General features: G+C 43.4%; 1 long non-coding RNA gene across 8 annotated transcripts; it reads left to right on the top strand.

Annotated features, from left to right (window-relative positions):
* Positions 1-1,853: 1,853 nt before the first annotated feature.
* On the top strand, positions 1,854-6,530 carry LOC134484060 (uncharacterized). Of its 8 annotated transcripts, XR_015646655.1 has the most exons (5): positions 1,854-1,947; positions 2,624-2,737; positions 2,842-3,199; positions 4,057-4,259; positions 5,006-6,530. It is a non-coding gene; the product is annotated as an uncharacterized LOC134484060 (long non-coding RNA). The 8 variants fall into 8 exon arrangements; XR_015646658.1 differs by lacking the exon at positions 2,842-3,199; XR_015646657.1 differs by lacking the exon at positions 2,842-3,199 and having other exon boundaries at positions 1,854-2,137.
* Positions 6,531-7,042: the final 512 nt, after the last annotated feature.

The following is a 7,042-nucleotide window of genomic DNA, read 5'->3' as shown; positions in this document are numbered from 1 at the left end:
GGTAGGAAAAAGCCTTGAGGGGAGGGGGATAGTCATGTAAGAAATAAATGAACACTGTGACCCTAAGTCAGATAAGTCAGTTATAATGAATTGTAAGCAGGAACAGCATTATAGCTATTGATCCTCCCATAGGAAGGTTGAGGGGTAATAATGGGAAAGGACTGAGTCCTTTCAAAAGCACAGGAGGTCTATTTTTAAGAATCTACTGACAGGGCTGGAGAGATGGCTCAGCGGTTAAGAGCACTGGCTGCTTTTCCAGAGGTTCTGAGTTCAAATCCCAGCAACCATATGGTGGCTTACAACCATCTGTAATGGGATCTGATGACCTCTTCTGGTGTGTATGAAGACAGCAACAATGAACTCATATATAATAAATAAATAAATCTTAAAGAGAGAGAGAGAGAGAGAGAGAGAGAGAGAGAGAGAGAGAATCCATGACAGAGAACAGCACAGTCTCCTACAGCTGAGAAGAGCCAAGAGTATGTAGCTAAGTGATAGGCACTTTGAAAACAAGAACCATATACTGGCAAGTAAAGACCCAGATCAACTCGCTGGCCTGGGACATTTAGAGCACTTCTATATATTATTTCAGAGCTCACCTTAGTCTACAGAAAAATACAGGAACTGTACAGACATCTCTGGGAATCCTAACTGGATCCAGTGGATAGTGTCCTGCTAAGAGCTAGGCATACAACTCAGGAGCCATGGGTAGCAGGATCAGCTTGCAGCAAAAATCAATTGAAACAAAATCATAAAAGAAAGTTTAAAAAGGCAGGACATCATTAGACATGATGATATACACCTGTGGTGCTACTAACTTGAGAGAATAAGGTAATATGACCACAAGTTTGAAATGAAATGAAATTCTGTCTCAATGTATACATGAAAAGGGGTTGAGGGAGTCTAGGTACCCCAGATGCAGCAGGTCCACTACTATTATTAACATACAACAGGGGATCTGCAAGGTTAATAATGACCATCAGAGAGTGCACTTTCAATGAGACAGTTAGGAAAAAAATTATTGGATGAAATAAACAAGGTGTGTTTGGCCTTATTGTCTGGATTAGTAACTTTTATAACCTGCTATTTATTGGCCAAAGTAGCTTAGGTGAGAAGACAATACTGTCAACTTCAAGAAATGTGATTTTTTTTTATTTTAACTTTGTGCTATAAAATGTTTCTCTTCTCGTGAATACACTAATGGTAGGTACGGCAAATACGTTCAATCTTTGGAAGAGGAAGGCAGGGAATTTCAGTCTCATCAATTCATTCATGTAAAAGATGCCATAGTCTGAACATAGTCTGAACGATAGCTCAGTGAGGAAAGTACTCGCTGCTGAAGAGTGAGGACCTAAGTTCAAATCCCTCATAAAATTCAGAACCTGTAACACACAAGCAGAATAAAGGTGAATGGAGATTTCAACTTTCTATAAGGGCCCTATATGCCAGGCTTGCTGTGAGAGTTTGGCACTAAACGCCAAAAGCAGAAAAGAAAGAGTTACAGATTTAAGGTAAATACATCAGAACTGGCACACTGAGTGTCGGGATTGGTCCAGCAGCTTAAATGAGCCAGGTTAAACTAGTCACACAATAAAATGAGTTCCCACTTCAGAATGATCGATAACCTTGTGAGTCAACCTCGAACAGATGACAAACGGGAAGGTCGGGCATTTTATGTGATTTAGCATAAAAAGATGCCCAGCTTCAAGAAATGAGTTGGCTTGGTTTGCTCCGGTTGGAGGTTGGAGCCGGCTGGGGAATCTGTAGTATGTTACTGTGTCCGGAGTGGCCCCGGAAGGATGCTGCGAGATTCTCGGTGGGCGACCTTCGCAGAGGCCTCTGGGAAGGGAGCTAATGCGATACGGCCGCCGGCGCTGTTGCCGGAGTCCAGGGGCTACAGGGCAGCGCCAGTCCGCCTAAGGGGAGACGGTCAGCAGGGAAATTACAGTGCGTTTTCCCGCCTCAAAGCCAGAAAAAAAGCAGGGAGGGAAGCTACCAGTGGCGAGGAGATAGGGTATCCGAAAAGAGTAGGGACCACTGGTTGGGAATGGGGTAGGAGGGCTTAAGAGCAGGACTAAACTGCAGACGACCATTAATGACGTCCCGGGAAGTGGTGTGGTTCTTGTCGCTGCTTCCGGTGTGTTGATGTCTCGATTGGTGGTCTTCTGGTCTTCAGGGGCAGGTGTGGGGCGGGCGCTAGGAGAGAAGGCCTGCAATTGGTGAACGAGATGCCAGAAAAAATGGGTTGCCACGGCACTCATACATAAATGGCGCTGCATTATTTTTTGGTGGGTTTACTTGGGTCCCTAGTTTCAAATTCAAGTCCTGGGGGGATGACTGAATGGCATTGAAGATAGCTGCCACTCCTGCCGTGTTCCGAGGATTGCATTAGAGGATCGGGTGTAGAAAAGGAATTAGACCTTATAAATGTATCCTTTACTTCCTGCCTGTTGCCATTAATCCTGTAAACAGAGATGTTGAGAGCTCTAGCTAGAGATACTACACTGAAAAAGTCAGCGACCAGCCCTCCCTGATGTGAGCCTTTAACATCTTTTTAGGAGGAAACAGGCAAAACTTTCTTCTCTGTGCACGCCCCCCACCCCACCTTTCCTTCTTGTTTTAGCTCCAAGTGCAGCAGCTATTTGGAAAGCCGATAGCACAGAAGATCCAAACTAGTGGCTTCTATAGAAAATCCAGGACCTATTCGGATAGTCTTGCTCCTTGCCTGTGAAACCCTGTATGTAACCTGTATTTTGAACAGCAGTGCAGCATGCATGGGTTTCGCTGGTTTGTGTATTTAATAGGTACCTGTAACGGTTCTTTGTGGTTTTTTTTTTCTAGCCAGTATAATCCACCGCAGAAAATCTGACACCCATCAGAAAACCTAAGTGAACATTTAAAAATCCAAAACTTTTTCTTCATAAGAAAATTTAAAGTGTGCCTGTGTTTTGCCTGCAACTACATCTATCTGTACAATAAATGCAGACAGTGCACATAGTAGCCAAAAGAGGGTGCTGGATCCTCTGGGAATGAAGTTGCAGATGGTTGTGAGGTGCAGATGGTTGTGAGATGCCATGTGGGTGTTAGGAATTAAATCTGAGTGTTCTGGAGACATCTCTCCAGCCCCACTAAGCAAATTTAATACTTTGGAATCATCCGACCTGTTGCTCTGAAAATCCCAGAAACAGTAGTATAGCAGGTAATCCAAGGCAGTAGTTTTCAGATTTCTTTGGGCATCCCACTCATCTGGAGGGATAGTTAAAGTAGAAATCTGGGTTGAATCTCTATAGTTTGATTTTTTTTAGTTATTGTGGGTTGAGCTTCAAATTTAGTGTCCTAACAATTGCCCGGGACATGTGAACAACCACTGGCCCTAGGAACAGTGTCAGAGAAGTGGGGTGTTCTACAAGGAACAGACACAAGTAAACTGGATTTCTGTTCCCAATTACCAAGTGTGGCTTCTTCTGGGCTGACTCTACAAACTTTCCTCCTCCCTCTCCCAGGATGCATTAACAAGAAACAAAACCTTTATACATGATTGTGAAACCTAACTCTGTTTTAACCAAAAATGGGAAGAGAGACGCTCTTAAATCTATCTACACCTTGCTGGTCACAATGTTACAGTTTACAGAAAATATTAAGATTTGGGAACACATCCCTGTAGATAGAGCTATGGAGTCGTGTTAGAACAGTTGGGAAGTAGGTCTCTCCAATGTCAGGTATCAGGGCTGTTGAGATGGTCCATTTTCATTCCTGACCTGACATTTCCTGTAGGAATCCTACTTCCTAAGACTCCTTAATAAATTAGGAAAGTGGCAAGAAAGTCTAGGCACACCCCCAAATGGATTGTTTACATATGCCACAGATAATATTTAATTCAGTTTTATCAATAGTTTTTCTTGTGTATTGACAAATTTTCTGGTTATAGGCTATAGCAATGTTATATGTATGAATGCAATACAGAATAATTAAAAATTAGCATATGTATCACCCAAAATGAGAGATTTACATTTGTCATAGTCACAGCATTGACCTACTTTGTTTGTTTTGAGGCAGGGTTTCTCTATTAAGTCCTGGCTGTCATTTTCCTCTAAGCCAAGTCCTTTGCACATGGAGCAACTTGATTCTTGAACTGGAAGCTGTTGGGCACCTTGCTACCATGGCTGAGCTAAAAGACAATCAGTTGGTCCAACTGCCACCTTGCTTATCCTCAGGCCAGCAGCTAGCAGTTTTGAAGCCAATAAGGGAAACTTGAGAAGGTAAGACTCAACCTTTCCACCCTGGCTCCTGAGGCACAGACTCAGAACAATTGCAGGTAATATGAACTGGAGGTTTTTCCTTTCATCAGCTTTGATGAGCTCTAAATGACCCTAAATCATTTCCACTCAGGCCAGAGTTAGAAATCCCTTAGTGATCTAGTAGAGGCAGAGAAAATGCGTATTAAAAGGACAAAGCTAGTGGGGTGGTGATGAAACACCTTTGATACAAGCACTCAGAAAGAGGGAAGGGGACCTGAGTTTGAACCCACCTTGGTCTACTGAATGAGTTCCAGGACACCCAGGGATTACACAGCTCTGATGGTAGGAAATACTCCAATGGAAGGGCATTGGTCAGACACTAGAGCCCAAGAATTGCACAAGTGTGAGGTGGGACAGTGACCCTATGGAAGGACATTCCTACATCTGCGAGCCCATGAGCCACATACCTCCAAGGAAGCTTCCTCAGTGGCTTTACGACTCCAGGGGGGCTATCCCTAACTGAGCTCAGGGACCATCAGCCCAGCTGCAGTGTTATAGGTCTGCTCCTCAGTTGAGTTAAGGATTTCGGCAGCCTCAGCCATCTTAGGTGTTGCAGCTCCAAGTGAAGGAGAAAGGAGTGTCCCCCAGTTAAGCTGAGCTCAGCAGCCTCATCTCAGTTCCTTCTTCAGTGTTACAGCTTCTGGGGTGGCCATATCCCCACAGATGGGGAGCTCAGCAGCCTCATCCTAGTGTCTTCTCTCTTTCAGTCTTGCAGCTTCCACAGGGGATTATCCCCAGCTGAACCAGCTCCGTCAGTATTACAGCTTACAGGGATGGGCAGTATCGCCAACTCAACTGAAGAGCTCAGCAGCCTGAGTCCAACTCCTTCTCTTTGCTGCTTCTGGACCAAGGATCACAAATCAGCTGCCTCTGCTCCCAGAAAAGGAGCCAACAGCCAGGAGCTAAGCAGTTACAGTCATTATATAGGGTTTCTTAGGGGGCAGGGCTTTCTAGGGCAGAGATTTCCAGGTTGAAGGTTGGTAGGATTTCATGTCTCGAGTTGTGGGAGTTCAGGTATTGGTGGGTTTTCCTGTTTAGGGATTGGTGACTTTTGTTCAGACTTTCACATAAAATTAGAATATGGGGTGGGTTCTACTGAGGAGGTGGAGATAAACTTTGTGAATGTTACAGACCTGGAAACAACTATTATGAGAGTTGAGATGGTCTCGGGGAGGGACCTGACTGCTAGAGCTCCTCAAGTGCATGGACACAGCCACTTTGCTGTCTTGAAGGTTTACAAAGTTTACAAAGTATATAAAATTTACAAAGGGTGTCCTGGCAGGGAACGTTTTTCCTGCAACTTGAGTGCTGTGAATAGCCAAAAAATCCCTCCTGAGATATCTTGGCCTTGAAGCAGGAACCAGCTGATTTGGCTCTGGGATCTCCAACTATCTTTACTTCCAGAGAGGTTTAATTCCCAGTGCCGGGCATCCTTGTCTTCAAATGAGTGCAAACACTTGCAGTCAGGACTTTGTCCATCCCACCAGCTTACAACATCTTCCTTCCAAAATTAGTCGTGATAACCGTTATGAAATCAGTTTCTAGGAGAATCAGGATGCACATAGACTGTTCTCCAAACCTGAACTGCCTCCATACAACCATTTCTTCATTTCCCTTGTCTTTCACTGAAAGCAAACGATTTCAGCCTTCAAGCACCCCAAGAAAACATACCTACTAGAAAAACCAGTCTGGGATGCAGGCAATTGGTAGACTTGGTCTCAGCCAGTAGGTACAAAGCACATTTGTGTTGTTAGCAATTTTGCTGTCTATAAATGTGACTTTAGGGGAATATTGTTTACTGATACAAAATGATATTTCCCAGGACTCTTTGAACTGAACTAGTGCCTTTGAGGGGGAAAATACTATCTATGTATAAGAGATGGCTCAGTGGTTAACAGCACTCACTGACTGCTCTTCCAGAGGTTCTGAGTTCAATTCCCAGCAACCACATGGTGGCTCACAACCATTTGTAATGGGATCTGATGCCGTCTTCTGGTGTATCTGAAGACAGCTACATGTACTTATGATAAATAAATAAAATCTTTACGAGGCTGGAGAGATGGCTCAGTAGTTAAGAGCACTGACTGCTCTTCCAGAGGTCCTGAGTTCAATTCCCAGCAACCACATGGTGACTCATAACCATCTGTAATGAGATCTGATCCCTTTTTCTGGTGTATTTGAAGAAAGTGGCAGTGTACTTATATAAATAAATCTTTATAAAAAACTTTCAAAGGTACCCATTCTTGTTTCTAATTGAAATTGTATATTAATTGAAACTGTGACTAAAGACTAAAATCATTATGTTGACTTTATCCCTTATAGAGAGAACTGAAGACTGTAGTAGATTAAATTTTCTGTTAAGTGGGATTCTTGTAAATAGTACCCAGAACAGGAGGACAGCAGTAGATCAATGGGATGGTCACAAGACCTTACACTTCACTGTATAGCTATCTGGTGTCTACTGTCTGTATGTGCCCATGGAAAAGTGACTTCTAAAAAAATTTTTTTTTAAACCTGGACCAGGAAGCAGAATTTCAAGGTGAGTTCTCTGGGAAACGTTTGTCAAGGTGAATAAATATTACCCAGTTCTGATTGTACAATCACCAAACAACTTAGCAAGGACCTTTCATCAGTTGGGAAAGCAGGTTTTAAAGCCAAGTGACTGCAGTAAACATGCTTAGCGGAGGTTGGAAATGTTTAAAATTTCGTGAGTTTGTGAAGACTTCTGAAGAAGCTGTGTTTGC

Source organism: Rattus norvegicus, chromosome X, assembly GCF_021556685.1.
Source record: "Rattus norvegicus strain SHRSP/BbbUtx chromosome X, alternate assembly SHRSP_T2T, whole genome shotgun sequence".
NCBI lineage: Eukaryota > Metazoa > Chordata > Mammalia > Rodentia > Muridae > Rattus > Rattus norvegicus.
This window is presented reverse-complemented; position numbering and strand designations above follow the sequence as displayed.